The sequence below is a fragment of the Eptatretus burgeri genome, chromosome 11 (genome assembly GCF_056783735.1).
Source record: "Eptatretus burgeri isolate ZD-2024b chromosome 11, Ebu_testis_v1, whole genome shotgun sequence".
NCBI lineage: Eukaryota > Metazoa > Chordata > Myxini > Myxiniformes > Myxinidae > Eptatretus > Eptatretus burgeri.
The window spans coordinates 1,113,716-1,141,238 of NC_140971.1; the positions used below are offsets into that span (position 1 = coordinate 1,113,716).

Consider the following 27,523-nt stretch of genomic DNA (forward strand, 5'->3'; position numbering starts at 1 on the left):
ATCTTATTAGTGGGGTAAATTGATGACAAATATGGGATCGATCTTGCAAAAGCGGATACCAACATGCCATTTCGCACAAAGTACTATAGATATGTCTACTTTAATTTTTTAACGAGACCCAAGCTGGCAAGGCCCTTGATTGGCTGTAATTCGGTCATGATCCAAGATGTCTGCCAATCAATATATATATACATAAAGTGACAGTGTAAAAAATTTCAATATCAATAATATTTACAAAAAATATTAATCAAAACAGTTAAATGATACAAAACAAATCATAAAATATGAATTGTAATAATGTATATTTAATTAAACTGCCCAATAAAAGGAAAAAGTAACGAATTTTTGTTTGTTTCTCATAATACGATATGAAAACCATTGATTTATGAAAAAGTTACCTTAAACATGTGTTTTTCTATTTTATACTTGAATTGTATGAGTTCTACAACAGAAAAATAAGCTAAGATAATTAACTTCTAAAGTTAGAAGAAGTTACTAAAACAATAGCATCATTGGGAGCCTCCTGGAAGGGGATTCCCGAGGGATGCCCCTGGGAATCCCGGGAATTCCCGGGGAAATCCCACTGGCTCAAAAACCTCATGGTGCTCTCAGAGAGGACTTATAAAGAAAAAATAAGGTAAGATTTTGGCTTGATTTACTTTTATAGCTATTCAATATATAATTTTAGTATTGTAGAAAGGCAGTAAATTATAGGTTCCAGCATATAGCATTTTTACAGCGCGTGCGCTGTATACAATTGCACCGAGTTTGAAATGTCCCCGGTGTCTGCCACGTCTCCGGTGTCCCCCCCCCCCCCCCCACGTGCCTCAAGACAGCCAATGACGGCCGTCCGGTTGATGGCAATGCGTAACCTCGACGGAAATGGCGACAATTGAAGGAAATACCTGAGTATTTCAATGGAAATTTGTGAAACTAATGTGTTATATATGTGAAAACGATTGAATTTATTGCTTGACGGAAAAAAACCAGAGTATGCTGAGCCAGATTATACAGCTATACTCGTTGATGGACCAGCTGTTGTTCACATGGCAACACCTGGAAAAGCAGTTTCTTTTTCACTATACAGCAAAGATGTCTTTAAACCAGCAATTATGAGCAATTCCAGGAAGGCATCAAGAATAGATGTGGTATTTGACCAATACTTCCCAAACAGCTTAAAGGAATCTTGCAGAGAGAGACGGGGAATTGGTAAAAAGGTCCAGGTGACCCCCTCAACAAGAATTCCAAAGAATTGGAGCAACTTCCTCAAAGTGGACGATAACAAAGAGGAATTATTCAAACTTCTTGCAGAGGATTTGATAAAGGACCAAGATGAAACCAAAACAGTTGTGGTGACACATTTGGACAACGTGAAGTCATCATCTAGTATGTTTGAGGCAGAGGAGTTGTCTCCTTGTGGACATGAGGAAGCAGACTCGCGTCTACTTCTGCATGCCAAACATGCTGTGAGAGAAGGACACAGCAAAATACTCATAAGGACCCCACTGGACAAATCTGTCCGAAGACTCTGTTCATTGTCAAGAGCTCCTTCACTGTAACTGCCAAAAACGATGCAGTGGGAGATGCAAGTGTATTAAAGCTTCTCTCCCATGTACAAAAATGTGTGCTTGTGATGGAAAATGCTCTCGGGATTGAAGGAACATAGCATTGCTGGACAGAATTTCTGCTGCATCTGTATGTCTGTTAATAAGCTACATATGAGCTCTTGAAATTAATAATTTGCAATATTTACATTGTCTAGCTACCTTCTATGATGCCTCTCTAGGGTATATAAACACAGACAAAAGGTCAACTGAGTAAAAGATTTAACATCTGTAAATACTTCAATTTAAATGTTGTTTAATCAAAATAATGGGAATTAAACTAATTAAAATACCATTATTAATAATTTTAAAAATTTTTTTAGATGTAAACTCAATTTCTTTGAATCATGTATGAAATATGGTGATATTAAAGCATATGCAAGTAATATCTAACATAATTTGATGGAAATGGTTGTTTTTTTTATACTGATTAATAAGCTTTGGTGGCCATCTTGGATTTTGCTTAATTACACCCAAATGTGAATTCGGCCAGTTTGGGTCTCGTTCAAATATTAATCTACATATTAATCCCTAACAAAAAACTCCCTTTGTGCTAAATGGCATGTTGGTATCCATTTTTGCAAGATCATTTCACCAATTTACCCCACTATATGGGCTGGTGTGTGGGTGTGTGTGTATGTACGTACATATATATATATATATATATATATATATATATATATATATATATATATATATATATATATATATATATATATAAATATATATATATAAATAACTTGCAGGGTATGCTTACCCACTGTGTAAGCATACACAGACCGTGCTTCCCAGTTTTCTCGGGTCACTCACCTTTATTTTGTTTTCATTTATTTGTTTTGTATTATTTTTTCTCATTTATTTATATTTTCATTTGCGGATGCTTTCTGATGGTTCTGTGATTTTTCCTGGCATATCGGATTCGATGTCCGTTGGCAAACAAAATTACCGTGCTTCCCCATTGTCTCAGGTCACTCACCTGCATGTCTTTTTTGTTTTTTTTTAATTATTTTCATTGAAAGGTCCCATGACACCCAAAAGTACTGAAATTTCATGTATACATATATAAATCATATATATATATATATATATATATATATATATAAATATATATATATATATATGTCCTATAGGAGTTTTTCATCGTGATTTCAGATTTGACAATGTTTTTTCACAATACTCATTCTGTAAAATGTAAAATTTAAAAAACAAACCCCTTCGGCAACGCCCTTTCTTTCCGGAGTTTTTCCATCTCCGTGGACTCCAACTTTGCTCTCTCCTTGAGTTGGACAATTTCAAATTCATACTGCTTTTGTTTTCTACCCCACCCTCTCTCATGTTCTTCATTCTCCAATCTCATCGTTTCTTTCAATTGGCTGATTTCTTTTTCCTGTTTCATTCGTCGTTCTTTCACTATCTCCGTGTACTTCAACCTTGCTTTCTCTTTTAGTTGTTCTTGTCCCTCTTTTTGTTTCCTCTTCCACTGTCTCTCATGCTCTTCAGTTTCCAATCTCATCGTTTCCTTCAATTGGCCGATCTCCTTTTCCTGTTTCATTCGTGGGTTCCATCACTATCTCCGCGTACTTCAACCTTGCTTTCTCCTTCAGTTGTTCTTGTCTTTCTTTTTGTTTCATTCCTTGTTCTTTTTGTTTCTTCGCCCACTGTCGCTCTTGTTCTTCCTTCTCCAATCTCATCATTTTTTTCAAGACTCTTTCTTGCATCTCATTCTTTAATCTTGCTTCTGCTTCGAACTGCTCGATCTGCACAGTGTGGTTCCTTAACGTTTCATTCTCCATTGTCTTTCTTTCTTCTCTTAACAGCCTCAGTTCGTTTTGTATTTCTCTCTCTCTCTCTCTCTGCTTTGGTGTTTCTGTAACTCAGAAGCTTTTCTTTCCAATTCCTTTCGCATCTTCGCACACTCCAACCTTGCTTTGGCTTCCAACTGCTCGATCTGCACAGTGTGGTTCCTTAACGTTTCATTCTCCGTTCTCGTTCTTTCCTCTCTTAACATCCTCAGTTCATTTTGTAATTCCCTCTCTCTGCTTTGGTGTTTCAGTAATTCTTTTTAATTATTTACAAAAAAAATTTGAGATGTAAACTCAATTTTTTTGAATCATGTATGAAATATGGTGATATTAAAGCATATGCAAGTAATATCTAACATAATTTGATGGAAATGGTTGTTTTTTATACTGATTAATAAGCGTTTGGCAGCCATCTTGGATTTTCCTTAATTACACCCAAATCTGAATTCGGCCAGTTTGGGTGTCATTCAAATATTAATCGATATATTAATCCCTAACGAAAAAACTCCCTTTGTGCTAAATGGCATGCTGGTATCCATTTTTGCAAGATCATTTCACCAATTTACCCCACTATATGGGCTGGTGTGTGGGTGTGTATGTACGTATGTACATATGTACGTACATATATATAGATATATATATATATATATATATATATATATATATATATATATATATATATATATATATATATATATATATAGATATAATATAACTTGCAGGGTATGCTTACCCACTGTGTAAGCATACACAGACCGTGCTTCCCAGTTTTCTCGGGTCACTCACCTTTATTTTGTTTTCATTTATTTGTTTTGTATTATTCTTTCTCATTTATTTATATTTTCATTTGCGGATGCTTTCTGATGGTTCTGTGATTTTTCCTGACATATCGGATTCGATGTCCGTTGGCAAACAAAATTACCGTGCTTCCCCATGTCTCAGGTCACTCACCTGCATGTCTTTTTTTATTTTTTTTTAATTATTTTCATTGAAAGGTCCCATGACACCCAAAAGTACTGAAATTTCATATATATATATATATATATATATATATATATATATATATATATATATATATATATATATATATATATATATATATATATATATATATATATATATATATATATATATATATATATGACCGTTTTTACAGCCATTTTTCCCTGCTGTGCAGGGGTTAGGCTTTTTCTTGAGGCAATGTTTTATGGCCGGATGCCCTTCCTGACGCCAACCCTGGTCGCCTCTTACGACACACAGGGATATGGTACACCTATTCTAACCGGGGCATACACCGGGACCAGTACACTGGCACTCATTTCGCCGACCTCGGAAGGATGACAGGCTGAGTCAACCCCCTGGTGTTAATTCAGCAGCCAACGGGGCTTGAACTCAGGACCCGGGGATCCCAAGCCGCCACCCTAACCACTAAGCCAACACCAGGCTTTTATATATATATATATATATATACATATATATATATATATATATATATATATATATATATATATATATATATATATATATATACATATATATATATATACATATATATACATATATATATATATACATATATATATATATACATATATATATATATACATATATATATATATACATATATATACATATACATATATATATATATACATATATATATATATACATATATATATATATATATATATATATATATATATACATACACACACACACATGTCCTATAGGAGTTTTTCATCGTGATTTCAGATCTGACAATGTTTTTTCACAATACTCATTCTGTAAAATGTAAAATTAAAAAAACAAACCTCTTCGGGAATGCCGCTAAAAATTCTACTGAAAGGGGCGTAACCCATATGACGTCAACTGCAGTTTGACAAAGGCTGCACATAAATTACTTGGGTGGGTGGTCTATGTGATTCTATTGGCTTTCTGTGCGTTTCCACATTCGATTGGTCGACTCAATCGCTTCGTTCATTTCTGCTTTAAAAAAAAAAAATCGAACATTTGGTTTTGAATAATGGATGACATGTACTTTGATTTGTCTGGTAGCGACAGTGAGTGTGAGAGAAATGAAGGATTTTGGTCTGAATCACATGGAGAATTGTCGGATAACAGTCGCGGGAGGTGAAGTTCAGGCAGCTGGAAATGAAATACGGCCTTAGCAGTTCGAGCCCGAAGCAGGACAAGCAGAGGAAACTGGCGATGAAATTCCTGGCGTGCATAATGATCGGGAGGACATCGAAGGAAAACTTGGCAATAACAACTGGTTAGACAAAATCCTATTCGTAATTCAATAATGTAAATTTGACTTGCATACTGCTCGATATCAGAAATATTTTAGTGAGTTGACGTGAACAGCACAGCGCAGCGGACATGTTTCTCCGCGACAAATGAATCACAAGCAAGGCCAGCGCATGTCATCGGCCGTATAGTATCTCTCCGCGCATAAAACGAAGCAACCTCGCTGTCCGGATACGATGAAAACTTGTGTGTCGAACACCTTGCGACACAATTGTCTAGAGTAGTCCGATAAATCTGACGTTCTGTTGCATTTTTATTTATTTTATTCCTACTGTCATCATGTAGCACCAGTAGAAAACAATGAAGAAAAGAGAATAATAAAAGAAAGCTACAGCACGTCAGATTTATCGGCCTAGTCGGACGGACGACGGATTTATCGGACTAGTCTCGACTCGAGATCTCGAGTCAATCCACTCTGTGCGAGTTTCTGCATGTGACGTCAACGCTGCGGTTCGCTGAAGTCAACTTTTTAAGGGGCGGGGCATAGCGAGTTGTGAAAAGCACCAGAAATGATCGAAATATTGGTCTAATTATCCCATTTTTTGATTAAAAAAAAAAACATGGGTGATTTCTTCACTAGGAAGGTAAAGTTAATATATAAATAACCAGAAAGTTTTGGGTGTCATGGGACCTTGAAGGACGCTTCCCAAAAATTGTTACTGTTCCCGATGTCCAGGCATCGATGTCCGTCGGCACGCAAAATTTCAACTTTCTATATCACCCGGAAGGTACCAAACTTTAATATCAGTCAGTTAGACAGTGAGTCAGTGAGTCAGTCAGTGAGTCAGTCAGTGAGTCAGTCAGTGAGTGATTAGAATGAGCTTCGTATATTAGATACGAGCAAATACCACCCGTCGTTACGCTGACAGAAATGGAATAAGGGGGAGAAAGAGAGAGGGGTGGGGTGAAAGAGAGGGGGGAGAGTGAGGAGGTGGAGGAAGAAAGAGAGTGGAGGGAGGTGGAGCGACAAGGGGTGAGGGAAGGGAAGGCAGCGTGAGGTGAGAGGAAGGGAAGGCAGACGTGCGGTGGAGCATTAATTGCGATTCATAGTCTCATCAAAATGATTCTGCATTGAATAACAGTGAAGATGGAAATAAAGTAATGCCTAAAATCCATTTTCTACCAGTCATACTATAAATACCGCCCAGAGACAAACACCACGGGGTATGTCCGGAGATAAACACAGTCTGGAGACAAGCACCGACAGGACACATCCAGAGACAAATTCCACCCGGATGCAACCGGACCCAAACCGTCTGGAGACAAACACCGCTTGGACACGTCCGGAGACAAATTCCGCCCGGACGTGGCCAGAGCCAAGGTGTCCGGAGACAAACACCACCCGGACATACCGACCATCCAGACATGTCCAGAGACAAACACCACACGGACATAACCACCATCCGGATACGTGCGGTGATAACCACCGTCCGGATACATGCGGTGATAACCACCGTCCGGATACGTGCGGTGATAACCACCGTCCGGATACGTGCGGTGATAACCACCGTCCGGATAAGTGCGGTGATAACCACCGTCCGGATACGTGCGGTGATAACCACCGTCCGGATACGTGCGGTGATAACCACCGTCCGGATACGTGCGGTGATAACCACCGTCCGGATACGTGCGGTGATAACCACCGTCCGGATACGTGCGGAGATAACCACCGTCCCGATACGTGCGGTGATAACCACCGTCCCGATACGTGCGGTGATGACCACCATCTGGATGTGTGCAGAGATAGCCACCATCTGGAAAAGTGCGGAGATAACCACCATCTGGATACGTACGGAGATCACCACCGTCTGGATATGTGTGGAGATGACCACCGTCTGGAAACGTGTGGAGAAAACCGTCCGGATACGTGCAGAGATAACCACCGGCAGGATACGTGCGGAGATAACCACCGGCCGAATAATTGCGGAGATAACCATCAGCCGGATATGTGCGGAGACAGGGACAGAGAAAGAGAGGGATTGGGGGAAGGGGTAGGGGGGGAGAGGTAGAGAAAGAGAGAGAGGAGTGTGGGAGGAGGGTGCTGCACTGCATTAGGATAGGGCAAAGCAAGGATGGGACAAAGAGACACACACACACACACACACACACACACACACACACACACACACACACACACACACACACACACACCATATGTATTAATGCTTGGCCAATATGGGCAATTTTTCGTTAATCAGGCGATCAGAGTCAGTGTGATTACCGACTACATTACGTACTATATATATCCCATAATGAACATATATTAAATAAACAACGTTGCATTATAGATATTTGAAAGAGATGTGTTGTTGCCAATCGTCATGTGATGGTTGGAAAAATTTTACTTCTGAAATTTAGCAAAAATGTTAATACGGCAAAAACGGCTCAGAAATCGGGTGTTATCAAATGTATTTTGCTTTGAAACTCAAAAAGAGAAATCATATAACCCTTGTAAAGCACACCCGGTTCATATAAGATAACCAATTGCTTTAGAAACAGTTATGAGAACAAAGGAACACGTACGTGATCACTCGTACACTGCAGAGGTTAAAAGTTAAAACATCAACCACCCATAATCATCATAAAATACGAGAGGAAACTTTACCATGACGGTGCCCGTAACCATGCACACAGACCTGCAGAGTCCCTTAACAGATCCAAATATACCCATACGTACCTTTACCTTGTAGCAAATGCTGACTGTACATCCTGATTGGGACACCAACTGTACCGCTATCGACTGTAGGGCACTCCACAAGTGGCTTAAGCACTGAAGCAAGCACTCCAACAGAACGGCTGGCTTGGCAAGCGATTACCGATCATAAACCAATGCACCCTGAAACGCCCAAGCAATGTCCGAATTGGACAAATGAACACTTTTTTTTAGCAGTCGGAACTGCTACTCAGTTCAAAGCTTAAAATTTATAATTCGGCTTTGTTTTAGAGATTCTCAAGGTGATGGCATGTGCCTAAGTGAAATAAAGCCATGAACGCTGGCATCTCCGGGGATTTATAAGCATTGCAATGTATCCAGCAATTCGTAGGTATGATGATCAGGCATTCAATAATATGAATGAGGAAAGTGAAGAAAAAAAAAACTTTATTGTTAATAAATCGTAGCAGCCTCTTCAAAGTCAAGTCATTGTTGAGCAAGCCGAAAAAAATGGCAAATTAAACCCCAGCAAGGTAATCCAGGATGCGCCTTAAGACCCCATCGAGAACGAGATGGCCAAGGATGCGCCTGATAAAGGATATAATTAAATAAGATTGTTAATTATCTTTAAAGGGGGTGCTTTAGTTAACCAAATCACCCAATTTTCACACATGCACTCCGTTGGAATTCCCTTAGTATGCATGCAAAGCTACAGACTGCGATGTTTCATGGTTTTGGAGTTATGGAGGAGACAAAGTTGACTGACTGACACACACTGACATTTATTATTATACAGTAAAACTTCCTCCAACGCGGCTTCCTCGAGCGGTTTCAAATTTAAATGATGTATTAAATGCGTCAAAACCTCCCCAACGCGATCGGGGCTGGTGTTTTCCCAAAGATATATATATATATATATATATATAAATATATATATATATATATATATATATATATATATATATATATATATATATATATATATATATATATATATATATATATATATATATATATATATATATATATATATATATATATATATATATATATATATATATATATATATATATATATATATATATATATATATATATATATATATATATATATATATATATATATGTATATATATATATATATATATATATATATATATATATATATATATATATATATATATATATATATATATATATATATATATATATATATATATATATATATATATATATATATATATATATATATATATATATATATATATATATATATATATATATATATATATATATATATATATATATATATATATATATATATATATGTATATATATATATATATATATATATATATATATATATATATATATATATATATATATATATATATATATATATATATATATATATATATATATATATATATATATATATATATATATATATATATATATATATATATATATATATATATATATATATATATATATATATATATATATATATATATATATATATATATATATATATATATATATATATATATATATATATATATATATATATATATATATATATATATATGTACATATATATATATATATATATATATATATATATATATATATATATATATATATGTACATATATATATATATATATATATATATGTACATATATATATATATATATATATATATATATATATATATATATATATATATATATATATATATATATATATATATATATATATATATATATATATATATATATATATATATATATATATATATATATATATATATATATATATATATATATATATATGTACATATATATATATATATATATATATATATATATATATATATATATATATATATATATATATATATATATATATATATATATATATATATATATATATATATATATATATATATATATATATATATATATATGTACATATATATATATATATATATATATATATATATATACATATATATATATATATATATATATATATATATATATATATATATATATATATATATATATATATATATATATATATATATATATATATATATATATATATATATATGTACATATATATATATATGTACATATATATATATATATATATATATATATATATATATATATATATATATATATATATGTACATATATATATATATATATATATATATACATATATATATATGTACATATATATATATATATATATATATATATATATATATATGTACATATATATATATATATATATATATATATATATATGTACATATATATATATATATATATATATATATATATATATATATATATGTACATATATATATATATATATATATATATATATATATATATATATATATATATATATATATATATATATATATATATATATATATATATATATATATATATATATATATATATATATGTGTACATATATATATATGTACATATATATATATATATATATATATATATATATATATGTACATATGTATATATATATATATATATATATATATGTACATATAGATATGTACATATATATATATATATATATATATATATATATATATATATATATATATATATATATATATATATATATATATATATATATATATATATATATATATATATATATATATCTATATATGTATATATATATATATATATATATATATATATATATATATATATATATATGATTCTTATTCCTTGTTACTGTACTGTACTTAACCCTTGTCCACACAAGGGAGGTCTTCGTAGGCTAAATACAAGGCTAAAAAGACCCCCCTTGAGTGGACAAGGGTGAATATTAAATTTATACATACGATGATATGAGTCGCCACCTGCCACCATCGTGATCGCAGTTCAAATTTACATTCTGGATTAATTGCGACAAAAACAGCAGGTGTTTTCCCAAATATTTTATTATTTTTCCTTATTCCTTATTACTTTACTTAATTACTATTTAATGTATATACACGCGCAGCACGAGCAGTATATAAATTAAATTATAAATACACATGTATATAAATAAACTTGTTGCCTTCAAGTGAACTTACGTCGATCATTATGGCTCCCAAAAGAACTAATTTGAACGAACCAGACAAGAAGAGGAGAAAAACAATGACCATGGAGGTCAAACTTGATATCCTGAATAAATTATCATCTGTTTCTGCTTCATCTTTGGCCAGGCAATGTGGCGTGAATTAATCAACCATTAGGAAGGTACGGAAGGCCGAAGATAAAATCTGTACCAGCGTTCGCGCAGGGGTCTCCATCACATCATACGTTAGCAGGAGAGACACCCTTATTGAAAAAATGGAGAAAAGATCGAGTGTGGATCAAAGATCAGAACCAGAAAACTGCTCCAGTGGATGGACCCATGAAAGAAGAAAGGCCATTAGCATCTACAATTACCTGAAGAAGGAAGCCCAACCTGATGAAAAAACAAAAGAAACTGAGTTTTCTCCAGCACCACCATTTCAAGCAAGCAGGGGCTGGTTTGACAAATTTAAAATTAGATATAACCTCCATAATGTCAAGCTGGCTGGAGAGGTTGCTTCTGCTGATACAGAAGCAGCTAAAGAATACCCTTGAAAAGAGGTTCAGAAGCAGATAGAGGAGAAAGGTTGTCTGCTAGAACAAGTCTTCAATGCAGATGAGGCAGGTCTATTCTGGAAGAAAATTCCCAATAGGACCTGGATTTCCAAAAAAGAACGAACTCTCTCAGGATTTAAAGCTGAAAAAGACAGATGCACCCTTCTCTTTTGTAGCAATGCTTCTGGGGACTTCAAATGCAAGCCAATGCTTGTCTATAGAGCAGAGAACCCTCGAGCTCTGAAAGGCAAGACGAAGTCCATGTTGCCAATCATTTGGAGATCAAACAAAAAAGCCTGGGTTACTGCCAAAGTGTTTGAAAACTAGTTTGAAAACAGCTTCATTCATGAGATGAAGGGTTTTCTGGCAAAGAAAAACTTGGCTTCCAAGGTGCTTCTTATTCTGGATAATGCACCAGGACATCCACCATCCTATGTTAAGGTGATATTCCTGCCTCCTAACACCACATCATTGTTGCAGCCTATGGACCAAGGTGTGATAGCAACATTTAAGTCTTACTATACCAGGAGGAGTTTTGCACACATCCTGTCCATGATGGAAAGAGATTCAGCTCTAACAGTGAGTGATTGTTGGAAAAGTTTCAACATTTTTGATGTCATTGTGATAAGAAAACACGCCTGGGAAGAAGTGAGAAGTGAGACCCTCAGCTGTTACTGGATAAAGCTATGGCCTGGGATTGCCCATTATTTTAGAAGTTTCCCAAGTCGGAAAGAAGAAGTGAAGAGGATCATTAATCTTGCAAAACATATTGGAGGGGAAGGATTTGATGACATGGAAGAAGAAGAAGTAGAAGAACTGTTAAAGTTAAACTGAAAAACTTGAAGAACTTATGACCCAGACATCTCATGAAGAAGACAATGAAGAATTTGATGAAGAGCCAGAAAAGGCAGAATTAACCACCAAACTGCTGGAGGACCTCTTCAAGGCAACAAAACTGCCCAATAAATTGCTGTAAGGATCGATCCTTTTGTGGAAAGAGGCCTGAAGTTCAAGTGGGCCATATAGTCCCTACACAGAACTTCACAGGGAATTAAAACAGAAGGCAAAGCAAGTGCCCATAACACAATTCTTTAGGCTCAATTCAGCAGCCACCAGAAGCACTTCAACCCCTTCCACCAGCAAATCATTACCCAAACCTCCAACAACCATCTCACAATAAGGCGAGTTATTTTGCAATAATACAGCACTATTATGATACGAACACTTACTTTAATGTCTATTTTACAATGCTGCACCACTCCAAACAAAGAAATGCAGAAAAAGCAAGAAAGGTTGTTTTAGGGTCAGTTATTCGGGAGCCTGGAACAAATCCCCAATTTCCCCAGACATTTAATGATTCCTCCAAGACAAAAAAATGTACATACATATACAGTGTATGTGTGTGTGTGTGTATGTATATATATATATATATATATATATATATATATATATATATATATATATATATATATATATATATATATATATATATATATATATATATATATATACACATACATATCTACATTTTGAATATTCATTCATTCAATTGAATATTCATGAAGAACCTTATGCATCAGGGTCAGGTGTCCAATCAAAGTGGCGTTGCATCAAAGCGGGACATCTTGGTACCCGGTCATCACTGCCAGCAGTTGTAAAGTGATGTCTCTTTTTAATTCGGTAACACACCAGCACACAAAATACACCACACAAAACAAGTTCTCGTGAGGGTCTGCAATCTCTGATTGCTCTTTCTCGTTTTTGTTGTTTCATTTCAAGACTGGTCTCCTCGATTCACTGCTGCTGTTATTAATTCAGCATGGGAATTTTTTCACAGAAAACTACTCTATCTCATGTTCAGATTTATTCCATCTTGGCTTCAATTATCTTACCCATCCTCCCGCTCTTGGTTCTCTGAATCCCGTGGTGAAGGTGTTGCTTTAAAACAACTTGCGTTCTCCTGCTGGAAGGCAAATCGGCCGAAGGTGACCTCAGATCATTCCATAAAGCCCGCAACAAGTGTTTCTATACCCTCAGGAGAGCTAGAAAACAACAACTGTCCAATGTCAAGAATGAACTTTCAAACTTGTCTCCCTTCTCCTCTAAAACCTGGTGGCACCTTATCAAGTCTGTCTCTGGTGTATGCTCCCCTTCCATCCCTTTCCTCACTTAAAATGGTACCAAAGTGAACTCGACTCCTGAAAAGGCTGAATGCCTCAATTCTGTGTTTGCTTCAAAATCTTGTGTCCCTAACCTCTCCCTCTCTGTATCCATCATTCCCTGTCATACTCAATTGCTCCTGAATTCTGTGCCTTTTGCACCTGAAAAGGGGGGAAAGTTTCTGGCAACCCTCGACTCTGACTGCAACCTTACCAGACAGCATCAGCTCACGTGTCCTAAAAACCTTCTCTGCTGCTCTTGCACTTCCTCTCTCTCTGCCCTTTTCACTCTGTCATTTACCATTGGTCATTTCCCTCTGCTTGGAAAACAGCCAACACAGCATTACATGAAAAAGGAGCAAAAACGGATCCCCTTAACTACAGCCCAATTTGCTTACTTCCAATCATCAGCAAGGTCATGGAATCCATCATCGCAGTTGACATAATATCATTCCCTTTTCACCAACGGCATCAATATATAATCGAGCGCTGGCCTACCAGTGCCGGTTAAGATGGCGCTGCAGGAGCAGTTGTGGCTTTTCAATGACACCTCGTCGTATTCAGGTTTGTAGTTACACTTGAGGTTCACCAGCATGTTGGTGGTGTTAGTCTTGTACGACAACACATGGTTGCCAAACTTGCAGTGGAAATTCTGCCTTTTTTCTTGTCTTTCTTGACAATTTATCCACTTCATGCAGGAAAAACAAAGCAGGCTCAGACAGGACTCTTCCTTATCTTCACGGTCGAAAGTCACGCTTGTCCGCTGTACTGCACTCTGCTATCGTAAGATCTTGTGCGAAAACGTGTTACGTCCCTCAGATGGACGTTAAACTGGGCGTCGCATCGACCGCAATTAGTTGGTGGACATTAAAAATCCTTTCACAGTGTCCTTCGCGAAGAGTGGGGGAGCTATCCCAGCATCCTGGCCAACTCCAAATTACTGCTCCAACCTCAAGGGGCAATGCATCATCAGCACTGCCACGCCCTCAGTCAATGATGCTACTCACAGCCTTGTGCTGCACAGGAAAAAAAAAAGACGACAACACCCCTATGTATAGTATTTTATTGTCATAATATTTTAATGAATTTACTCTGAAAAATTTCCACTCAATTGTGTAAATTTAAAAACAAGCGATGTTGATCCGTATACCTACAGAGTTGATTAGAAAGTGCGTTCCAATTGTCTGACAACAAAACAGATTTTGAATATCTTTTCCTCAATTCCAGCATCGCCACGCCGCCTGTTTGACAGCTTGATCGGATATTTCTCAATTCCAGATTCACCGGCCGACTCACCCGAAGGCCCAATCAGGGTGAGGGTAGCACAGTATCGCTCGGGGCTTACCTCCCCTTTGCCTTCCAAGCCCACAAATTATTCGAGCAGTCCATCCGAGACACGAACACACATCCATCCATCCATTGGGACCAAACTCTGTGCAGAGTGTTGGTACTGCCTAACCAGTCTCTTTGACTATTGGACACAATTCCTGGACGGGTCGCCACTCCGACACAGGATACCAAGCAAGCTAGCACTCATTTGTGCTGACCTCAGAAGGATTGTTGCAGAGTCCTCAGAGGGATAGAGGTGGGAGAGAGAGAGGGATTGGGGTGGAGGAGAGAGAGAGATAGAGAGAGGGCGAGAAAGAGAGGGGGCGGGGGAGAGAGATATGAGAGGGTTTGGGATAGAGCAAGAGCGTGAGTGAGGGCGAGAGAGAGAGAGATAAGGGTGGGAGAGAGAGGGGGGATTCCAGTAGATGAGACGTCCAGTTTAACGTCCATCTGAGAGACAGCACACGCATTAATGAATCACCCTGCTTGTGAAACATTGGGATGACAATTTATAGCTGGGTCGGGATTCGATACCAGGCTAAACTTCTTAGAGCGAGCGTGCGTACCTCTCAGCTCTCCTATCGTGATGTGACAATTCATTGCTTTGTAACAACTGAAAACATTTTCTACTTCGTGTTATCATGTAATTTATTTTGCCTTCCTAACTCCAGAAATGTCCACAAGGAGAACCGCCATTGAAGCTTGAAGGTATCGCTGTCGAAGCTTGAAGATCACTCACCAAGTGATTTCGGTCAAGTTAGCACTCCAACGAAATAATTGAAGAAACTTTTAAAAACAAAACTTTAAATAATTTTAATGTGTATCTATCTATGCCGAAGTGACGGGTCATACAGTGAAAGATCATACAAAAAGGGGAAACGTCATGTAAAACAAGTTAAAAAATAAAAAATTTTAAAAAGACACAAAATGTCAGAGCCCCCCGTTGAGTTTGTAATTTTGCTGTCCGGAGTTAAAGGCCTCGTCCATATTTATGTGCAACTGAAATTGACGCCAGTCTACCAGTAGGCCTTCTTTGATCGATCGCAAAATATAGTGAGGTGCACGTGTATGCCATTATGTGCTGTGCTTGTGCCAAGTTGCAACAAAATCGGACCATGCATGTCTGAGAATTGGTTGGGGACACATTTAGGTAAGAAAATGGCCACCAATCAGCAATTTTAGATCTTTGGATCCGATCTCTTTTTTTTTTTTATGACATGCATATGGAAGCCATCATTCATTATCTGGGTGCCAAGTTTGAACAACATCGCTAAATGCATGTCCGAGAAATGGTTGAAGACGTGTTCAACATCAGGTTATTTTATAACTAAAATGGCCGCCAGTCAGCCATCTTGGATCTGAACTCAGAAAAAAAAGTACGTACTTATGTAAGCCATCATTCTTCATCTATGTGCCAAGTTTGAATAGGATCGGTAAATGCATGTCCGAGAAATGGTTGAGGACGTGTTCGACATCGGGGTTTTTTTACAACTAAAATAGCCGCCAGTCGGCCACCTTGGATCTGATGTCGAAAGAAAATGACGTAAATATGTATACCATCATGTGTTGTCTTTATGCCAAGTAGGAATAAAATCGGTCCAAACATGTCCGAGATATGGTTGCGCGCGCGAGCGCGCGCGCACGCACGCACGCACGCACGCACGCACGCACGCACGCACACACACACACACACACACGAAAATCGAGAACAAATCCATAAGCCCTCGTTTCTGACCAAGTAAAACGGGGGCCAATAAAATTGCACGTTTTCAGCGAGCCAGCCAGCGCCCGATGCACCGCATGACAAAGCGGGGCCAAACACAGGCAAGTGGACCCTGAACATTGTTCAAGTCAATCGATTAATTGACAGTGCGAATATTGTAGAGCGCTGGCCAAGTGGCTTAAGCATTCAAGCAAGCACTCCAACAAAACAGTTAATAAGCAACAGCGGGCTTGACAAGCAATTACCGAGAGCCGATCAGTCACATAAACACCATACACCTGGAAACGCGGAAGTAATGGTCGAATTGGACAAATGAACACTCTTAGCAGAACACAATAAAGAAGTATAAAATTTGAAATCAGGATGACATTAAGCGATTCTAGAGCTTATGGTACGTGTGGAAATGAAATAAAGCCACAGAAGCTGGTGTCTTCAGGTGTTTATAAACATTACAATGTATCCAGCAATTTGTAGGTATGATGATCAGGCATTCGATGATATGAGTGTGGAAAATGAAAAAAAAACAAGCTCAAATGAGCTAAGATCCTCGTCCTCTTAATGATGACGTCATAAAAACGAATATGACGTCATTGTGATGTATCAGGTTTGCGATAAATTGTCTGTGCTAATGCCCGGCTTGATTCCCGCAAATAAAATTCAAACAGCTTGCCGAGTTTCCGAGATAATGGTATAGGCGATTTCCATTAGCGGCGATATTATGACGTCAACTTTTTTTCTAGGAAGAATTTCCAAAATCGGAGATGGTTACTGCCTGCGCGTGGGCTTTCTGCATATACATGGCAAGTTTCACGAAGATCCGATGAAAACTCTGGGTTGTGAAACAAAAAGTCAAAAAATAGGAATGACATCATAAAAAATTGATATGACGTCATAGTGATGTATCATATGTGTGGTAATTCATCTCTGCTAATGACCTGTTCGATTTCCGCAAACAGATAATTTTTATCAAAAAGATAAAGAAATTCAAAGAGATAATTTTTTGGCGATTTCCATTCGTGGACAAATTTTGACGTCATAAATTTTTTTCTAGGAGGAATTTTCAAAATTGGAGATGGTTACTGTCTGGCAGGGTATTTTTACATATGTATGCCAAGTTTCAGGAAGTTTCGATGAAAACTGTAGGCTGTGAAACAAAAAAGTCCACAAGAAGAAGATGAAGAACAACAACGTGAGTAAGACCGAGATCCTCCACGAGGATCTAAAAAGTCCACAAGAAGAAGATGAAGAACAACAACATGAGTAAGACCGAGAGATCCTCCATGAGGATCTAAAAAGTCCACAAGAAGAAGATGAAGAACAACAACATGAGTAAGACTTAGAGATCCTCCACAAGGATCTAAAAACCATTCTTAAGAAATCGTCACGGCCTGTTCCACGCCAAGGCATTGTTGAGCAGGCCAAAAAGAATCGCAGCTCAAGACTCTTGCGAGCTGTCAGAGAACTGACAAGATGGTGCATTGACATCATAGTAAGGCATATTTTCATTTTTCATGAGCACCCCCTCCCCCTAAATTATCTTCAAAAGGGGTGTTTAAATTAAACGAAACACCCACTTTTCATTCATGCACCACCTTGAAATTCGCTGAGCATGCATGCAAAGTTTGGCGCTGCTAGGTTTCATGGTTTTGGAGTTATGGTGGAGACGGGTGGACCGACAGACTGACAGACAAACACTGACATTATTATTATAGATAGATTGGTTAATGATACAGATACACATCTCACTGTGATTGGTAAGGATGCAAGATTGTATATGGAACCAACAAGTGCCATCTGCCACATGGACACATTGTCTTTCACCAAACCAATCACAATTAGGAAGCATCACCATTGTTTTAAGCAGTCAGGAGAACTGCAATAATTGTATTCATAGAACTCTCGACTGCTTAAGACGACGGTGATCCTTCCTGGTTGTGATTGGTGGGACAAAAGACAATGTGTGATTGAAATTTGGAAGGCAACACCAAGATTAGGTGACTGAACAATGGAATGGAGTATTCTGGTTTGATTAATTGAAGTTTGTACTTTTTCGATCTAAAAGATGCCACTTCATATGCCGAAGATTTGGAGAATATTACGACATGTAATGTTTGCAGCCCACTGTTAAACATGGGGGAGGGGGGGACAGTCATGTCAAAAGGGAGGGTTTGACGCAGTAATACGTCCCATTTCTCAGTCGCAATATTCGCTCGCTTCCGCTCACTCATATTTCTCCTTTCAAAATGGAACACATTACTGCATCAAACACCTCCCTTTTGACACAACTCCCCTGCCGGGGACTGGGCTTCGCCTCCCTTTCACATGATCATTTCTTTAATCAAATGGAGTAGTCAAATAGAGATCCTATAAATATTTGTTCTATTTAAAAAAATTGTTTTGTAGCACTCGTCTGTTATAAAATAATTTCCATACTCGAACCTTTTCTCAAACACGAGCACATTAAATTTTTGAGGAAGTGAGAAACAGCATTTCTCAAGTTGGATATTTTCCCAGACTTGCCCCATTGTTCTATTTCCTGTTTTTCATCCAGACCCAAGTAATTCTGGAACATAGACTGCTCCTGACTGGCGGCCATTTTGAAAAAAATATTTGAATTTTTTTTTTTTGCATTTCTACATGTTTTAAGTGATTTCCAACCCCCCCCCACCCCACCCCCAAAAAAAAATTGTTAGAGAAAAAAAAAATTTGCAACTTTTTTTTTCAACAAAATTTCGATTTTTTTTTTTTTTGCATTTCTACATGTTATAAGTGATTTCCAACAAAAAACATGCCAAAATTATAATTGCGGCTGATTTTGGAACTTCAGGTGGATATACCCACGTAAAATCAATTTCTGTCTCAAGGAATCTAGTTATGACGAATGAATTGAGTACGTAAAAGTTAAAAGTAAAAGGGAAAGTTGCAAACTATAACTCTGTGAGCACTGTTGACATCAAATTGAATGAATAGGATATCAGGTTCACTTGAGTGACCTAGCAGTATTGGCGGCGGATGTTTTGCACTCTACCGAGTGCTCCCCCTCTAGTTTTGTAAATGTTTCTGATGGCTGGGATTTTGTTGAGGTATGAATCGTATCATTGTACTTATCTACAGTATCCTGAATTAAAGATAACCATTGTTGATAACCGAGTTGAGTGAATTTTTTGTATAGTCTCTCTTTTAAACTGTGATTAAAATGCTCAACAACAACTGCTTTTCCTTCATTAATGGTGCTGTACAATGTAATACCGTTATCTTTAAGAAAATTCACAAATCTTTTGTTGTAAAACTCTGTGCCCTCATCAGTCCACAATTTTTTTTGTTTTCTCTTGTTTTGTGTAAATATCTGTTGGAAGGCTCACACAAGAGTATTACCTCTTTTGTTTTTCAAAGGGACAACCAACGCACATCTACTCCTCAAATCAATAATGGTTAAAGCATACTTGTACCAGTAATCATCGAGTTCAATCAAGTCAGCGCACCAGATATAATCAACTTTTTTGGAATAAATCTTCCTTCTATTAAACTTTGTGATTATTGGTTCATGTAATTCATCACCTAATTGCTCTTCAATCTTAATGACATCATTAGAGCCTGTAAATTTTTTGAATTTCCAAGCCCAAGTTTCAATTTAGCACTGATCATCATCTTCATGATGAACCTATCAACTTTTTCTCTCAAGGTTGGATTTTGTATCAAAGACAAATTATACAACATTTCTCGATCCGCTTCGTGTTTTACTTCCAATGTCGTGCGATTTCCATAATCAATATCGTGCTTCATACAAACTTCATCAACTCTGTTTTTACGTTTAAGACCAGGGTTTAGGATTGTGAGCTTCATCTAATCTTTTATCCAAGTTTGTTCCTGGACCACAGAAAGAATACCCTGGTAGATGTCATTCCCCTGGTATTCCAGTTGTTGTAAATTTACTTCCTGATAAAAACTTTTGCATATCTCCCCCACGTTTTTGTTTGGAGATGAATTTACTCTTTGTAGAGCCACACACCGAACATATCCCTTTTTGTATAAACCTATTATTTTTACTTTCAACGTACAAGATATTTTTACTTTTAACGTACGAGATATTTTTACTCTTGGTTTTCATTTTACATTTGAGACAATAACTCATTTATTTACGAGAAAAATTCCTTCACAGTGCGAAAACCTTTTTAGTTTCCAACATACACATTTGAATCTTAATTTTTAACTAGAACGGGTACTCATAGAGTGCATACCTTCGCCGTCACTACTTTTTTTGTTCTTGGTATGAGTGTGGGGAACTGGTTTCATATGAATGGTCTTATGACACAAACCACATATCTATAATGTCATGACCCACCCCCCCCCCCGACTTTCGGGGGCTACGGACTAAACAACAATCAACTCACGTCGTTTTGGCGAGTCTTCACTCGCAAGCTCGGTGAATACAACGTTTCAACAAGAGAAGGTAATCTCGTTTGATGCTGGTTTCATGCAAATCGAATAAGAATTGACTGAGTTATGCCGAAAACCGCATATTTTTCAAAGGCATGACCCCCCCCCCCCCGATATTTTACCCCAACCGGTGACATGTGTTATGATGTCATCGTGTCACAAGATTAGGCATTAAATTCTGAACATTTTGGTGCTGGATTCATGTAAAGCGGACAAGAATTGACCGCGTTATGACAAAAACCACATATTTTTCAAGGTCGTGACCCCCCTGACCTTTGACCCCTAACCGGTAACAAGAGTATGGGCGTCATTGTGTCATATTGCATATCACAAGATGAGGCGTTGAATTCTGAACATTTTGGCGTTAGTTGCATGCAAATTGAATAAAAATTGACCGTGTTATCGTAAAAAGACGATTTTGACCTTTTCGTGACCTTGACCTTGACCTTTGACCCGAACGATCGCAAAATCTAATCGAATGCTTCCTGGCTAATAACCAATCATCCCACGAAATTTCATGCAATTCGGTTTAACACTTTTTGAGTTATACGAATCACAAGATTACAAATAAATAAATAAATAAATAAACACACGCCGACCAAAACATAACCTTTCGCAGAATGGGAAGGTAAAAATTAAAGAATCCTTAGAAATGTCTTCACTCTCTCTTGCATTTATTGAAGAAGAAAAATGTAAAACTTTAACCAAAGACAATTATACCAACATCATCAATATTATAATATTTTCTTTCGTTCTCTTCTTCATCTCCACTTTCTCACAAAAATATCCCTGAGATCGCTGTTAATACTCTTGACGCATATATTTTTTCTTGACTTGCTAATTCTTTGTTTTCCTCCTCAGTGCATTGAGATCGCTTTATTTTCTGTAATACCTCCAATATTTTATTAATCTCACTGGTTCGTTCGTGTTCGTTCGTGCTGTCTCTGTCTCTGTCTCTGTCTCTGTCTCTGTCTCTGTCTCTGTCTCTGTCTCTGTCTCTGTCTCTGTCTCTGTCTCTGTCTCTGTCTCTGTCTCTGTCTCTGTCTCTGTCTCTGTCTCTGTCTCTGTCTCTGTCTCTGTCTCTGTCTCTGTCTCTGTCTCTGTCTCTGTCTCTGTCTCTGTCTCTGTCTCTGTCTCTGTCTCTGTCTCTGTCTCTGTCTCTGTCTCTGTCTCTGTCTCTGTCTCTGTCTCTGTCTCTGTCTCTGTCTCTGTCTCTGTCTCTGTCTCTGTCTCTGTCTCTGTCTCTGTCTCTGTCTCTGTCGCTGTCTCTGTCGCTGTCTCTGTCGCTGTCTCTGTCGCTGTCTCTGTCGCTGTCTCTGTCGCTGTCTCTGTCGCTGTCGCTGTCTCTGTCGCTGTCTCTGTCGCTGTCTCTGTCGCTGTCTCTGTCGCTGTCTCTGTCGCTGTCTCTGTCGCTGTCTCTGTCGCTGTCGCTGTCGCTGTCGCTGTCGCTGTCGCTGTCGCTGTCGCTGTCTCTGTCGCTGTCGCTGTCTCTGTCGCTGTCTCTGTCGCTGTCTCTGTCTCTGTCTCTGTCTCTGTCTCTGTCTCTGTCTCTGTCTCTGTCTCTGTCTCTGTCGCTGTCTCTGTCGCTGTCTCTGTCGCTGTCGCTGTCGCTGTCGCTGTCTCTGTCGCTGTCGCTGTCGCTGTCTCTGTCTCTGTCTCTGTCTCTGTCTCTGTCTCTGTCTCTGTCTCTGTCTCTGTCTCTGTCTCTGTCTCTGTCTCTGTCTCTGTCTCTGTCTCTGTCTCTGTCGCTGTCTCTGTCGCTGTCTCTGTCGCTGTCTCTGTCGCTGTCTCTGTCGCTGTCTCTGTCGCTGTCTCTGTCGCTGTCTCTGTCGCTGTCTCTGTCGCTGTCTCTGTCGCTGTCTCTGTCGCTGTCTCTGTCGCTGTCTCTGTCTCTGTCGCTGTCTCTGTCGCTGTCTCTGTCGCTGTCTCTGTCTCTGTCGCTGTCTCTGTCGCTGTCTCTGTCGCTGTCTCTGTCGCTGTCTCTGTCGCTGTCTCTGTCGCTGTCTCTGTCGCTGTCGCTGTCGCTGTCGCTGTCGCTGTCTCTGTCGCTGTCTCTGTCGCTGTCTCTGTCGCTGTCTCTGTCGCTGTCTCTGTCGCTGTCTCTGTCGCTGTCTCTGTCGCTGTCTCTGTCGCTGTCGCTGTCGCTGTCTCTGTCGCTGTCTCTGTCGCTGTCGCTGTCTCTGTCGCTGTCTCTGTCTCTGTCTCTGTCTCTGTCTCTGTCTCTGTCTCTGTCGCTGTCTCTGTCGCTGTCTCTGTCTCTGTCGCTGTCTCTGTCGCTGTCTCTGTCGCTGTCGCTGTCTCTGTCTCTGTCTCTGTCTCTGTCTCTGTCTCTGTCTCTGTCTCTGTCTCTGTCTCTGTCTCTGTCTCTGTCTCTGTCTCTGTCTCTGTCGCTGTCTCTGTCGCTGTCTCTGTCGCTGTCTCTGTCGCTGTCTCTGTCGCTGTCTCTGTCGCTGTCTCTGTCGCTGTCTCTGTCGCTGTCTCTGTCGCTGTCTCTGTCGCTGTCTCTGTCGCTGTCTCTGTCGCTGTCTCTGTCGCTGTCTCTGTCGCTGTCTCTGTCGCTGTCTCTGTCGCTGTCTCTGTCTCTGTCGCTGTCTCTGTCGCTGTCTCTGTCGCTGTCTCTGTCGCTGTCTCTGTCGCTGTCTCTGTCGCTGTCTCTGTCGCTGTCTCTGTCGCTGTCTCTGTCGCTGTCTCTGTCGCTGTCTCTGTCGCTGTCTCTGTCGCTGTCTCTGTCGCTGTCTCTGTCGCTGTCTCTGTCTCTGTCTCTGTCGCTGTCTCTGTCGCTGTCGCTGTCTCTGTCGCTGTCTCTGTCGCTGTCGCTGTCTCTGTCGCTGTCTCTGTCGCTGTCTCTGTCTCTGTCTCTGTCTCTGTCTCTGTCTCTGTCTCTGTCTCTGTCGCTGTCTCTGTCGCTGTCTCTGTCGCTGTCTCTGTCGCTGTCTCTGTCGCTGTCTCTGTCGCTGTCTCTGTCGCTGTCTCTGTCGCTGTCTCTGTCGCTGTCTCTGTCGCTGTCTCTGTCGCTGTCTCTGTCTCTGTCTCTGTCGCTGTCTCTGTCGCTGTCTCTGTCGCTGTCTCTGTCGCTGTCTCTGTCGCTGTCTCTGTCGCTGTCTCTGTCGCTGTCTCTGTCGCTGTCTCTGTCTCTGTCGCTGTCTCTGTCGCTGTCTCTGTCGCTGTCTCTGTCGCTGTCTCTGTCGCTGTCTCTGTCTCTGTCTCTGTCTCTGTCTCTGTCTCTGTCTCTGTCTCTGTCTCTGTCTCTGTCTCTGTCTCTGTCTCTGTCTCTGTCTCTGTCTCTGTCTCTGTCGCTGTCTCTGTCGCTGTCTCTGTCGCTGTCTCTGTCGCTGTCTCTGTCGCTGTCTCTGTCGCTGTCTCTGTCGCTGTCTCTGTCTCTGTCTCTGTCTCTGTCTCTGTCTCTGTCTCTGTCTCTGTCTCTGTCTCTGTCTCTGTCTCTGTCTCTGTCTCTGTCTCTGTCTCTGTCGCTGTCGCTGTCGCTGTCTCTGTCGCTGTCGCTGTCGCTGTCTCTGTCGCTGTCTCTGTCGCTGTCTCTGTCGCTGTCTCTGTCGCTGTCTCTGTCGCTGTCTCTGTCGCTGTCTCTGTCGCTGTCTCTGTCGCTGTCTCTGTCGCTGTCTCTGTCGCTGTCGCTGTCGCTGTCTCTGTCGCTGTCGCTGTCTCTGTCGCTGTCTCTGTCGCTGTCTCTGTCTCTGTCTCTGTCTCTGTCTCTGTCTCTGTCTCTGTCTCTGTCTCTGTCGCTGTCTCTGTCGCTGTCTCTGTCGCTGTCTCTGTCGCTGTCGCTGTCGCTGTCTCTGTCGCTGTCTCTGTCGCTGTCTCTGTCGCTGTCGCTGTCGCTGTCTCTGTCTCTGTCTCTGTCTCTGTCTCTGTCTCTGTCTCTGTCTCTGTCTCTGTCTCTGTCTCTGTCTCTGTCTCTGTCTCTGTCTCTGTCTCTGTCTCTGTCTCTGTCTCTGTCTCTGTCTCTGTCGCTGTCTCTGTCGCTGTCGCTGTCTCTGTCGCTGTCTCTGTCGCTGTCTCTGTCGCTGTCTCTGTCGCTGTCTCTGTCGCTGTCTCTGTCGCTGTCTCTGTCGCTGTCTCTGTCGCTGTCTCTGTCGCTGTCTCTGTCTCTGTCGCTGTCTCTGTCGCTGTCTCTGTCGCTGTCTCTGTCGCTGTCTCTGTCGCTGTCTCTGTCGCTGTCTCTGTCGCTGTCTCTGTCGCTGTCGCTGTCGCTGTCGCTGTCTCTGTCGCTGTCTCTGTCGCTGTCTCTGTCGCTGTCTCTGTCGCTGTCTCTGTCGCTGTCTCTGTCGCTGTCTCTGTCGCTGTCTCTGTCGCTGTCTCTGTCGCTGTCTCTGTCGCTGTCTCTGTCGCTGTCTCTGTCGCTGTCTCTGTCGCTGTCTCTGTCGCTGTCTCTGTCTCTGTCGCTGTCTCTGTCGCTGTCTCTGTCGCTGTCTCTGTCGCTGTCTCTGTCGCTGTCTCTGTCGCTGTCTCTGTCTCTGTCTCTGTCTCTGTCTCTGTCTCTGTCTCTGTCTCTGTCTCTGTCTCTGTCTCTGTCTCTGTCTCTGTCTCTGTCGCTGTCTCTGTCGCTGTCTCTGTCGCTGTCTCTGTCGCTGTCTCTGTCGCTGTCTCTGTCGCTGTCTCTGTCGCTGTCTCTGTCGCTGTCTCTGTCTCTGTCTCTGTCTCTGTCTCTGTCTCTGTCTCTGTCTCTGTCTCTGTCTCTGTCTCTGTCTCTGTCTCTGTCTCTGTCTCTGTCGCTGTCGCTGTCGCTGTCTCTGTCGCTGTCTCTGTCGCTGTCTCTGTCGCTGTCTCTGTCGCTGTCTCTGTCGCTGTCTCTGTCGCTGTCTCTGTCGCTGTCTCTGTCGCTGTCTCTGTCGCTGTCGCTGTCGCTGTCTCTGTCGCTGTCGCTGTCTCTGTCGCTGTCTCTGTCGCTGTCTCTGTCTCTGTCTCTGTCTCTGTCTCTGTCTCTGTCTCTGTCTCTGTCTCTGTCTCTGTCGCTGTCGCTGTCTCTGTCGCTGTCGCTGTCGCTGTCTCTGTCGCTGTCTCTGTCGCTGTCTCTGTCGCTGTCGCTGTCGCTGTCTCTGTCTCTGTCTCTGTCTCTGTCTCTGTCTCTGTCTCTGTCTCTGTCTCTGTCTCTGTCTCTGTCTCTGTCTCTGTCTCTGTCTCTGTCGCTGTCTCTGTCGCTGTCTCTGTCGCTGTCTCTGTCGCTGTCTCTGTCGCTGTCTCTGTCGCTGTCTCTGTCGCTGTCTCTGTCGCTGTCTCTGTCGCTGTCTCTGTCGCTGTCTCTGTCGCTGTCTCTGTCGCTGTCTCTGTCGCTGTCTCTGTCGCTGTCTCTGTCGCTGTCTCTGTCGCTGTCTCTGTCGCTGTCTCTGTCTCTGTCGCTGTCTCTGTCGCTGTCTCTGTCGCTGTCTCTGTCGCTGTCTCTGTCGCTGTCTCTGTCGCTGTCTCTGTCGCTGTCGCTGTCGCTGTCGCTGTCTCTGTCGCTGTCTCTGTCGCTGTCTCTGTCGCTGTCTCTGTCGCTGTCTCTGTCGCTGTCTCTGTCGCTGTCTCTGTCGCTGTCTCTGTCGCTGTCTCTGTCGCTGTCTCTGTCTCTGTCGCTGTCTCTGTCGCTGTCGCTGTCTCTGTCGCTGTCTCTGTCTCTGTCTCTGTCTCTGTCTCTGTCTCTGTCTCTGTCTCTGTCTCTGTCTCTGTCTCTGTCTCTGTCTCTGTCGCTGTCTCTGTCGCTGTCTCTGTCGCTGTCGCTGTCGCTGTCTCTGTCGCTGTCTCTGTCGCTGTCGCTGTCGCTGTCGCTGTCGCTGTCTCTGTCTCTGTCTCTGTCTCTGTCTCTGTCTCTGTCTCTGTCTCTGTCTCTGTCTCTGTCTCTGTCTCTGTCTCTGT

At 40.1% G+C, this 27,523-nt stretch overlaps 1 protein-coding gene across 4 annotated transcripts in view; it reads right to left on the reverse strand.

Moving 5' to 3' along the window:
• The window catches only part of LOC147016270 (nipped-B-like protein), a 110,035-nt gene that overhangs the window by 1,186 nt on the left and 81,326 nt on the right, over positions 1-27,523 (reverse strand). The window lies entirely within an intron of this gene.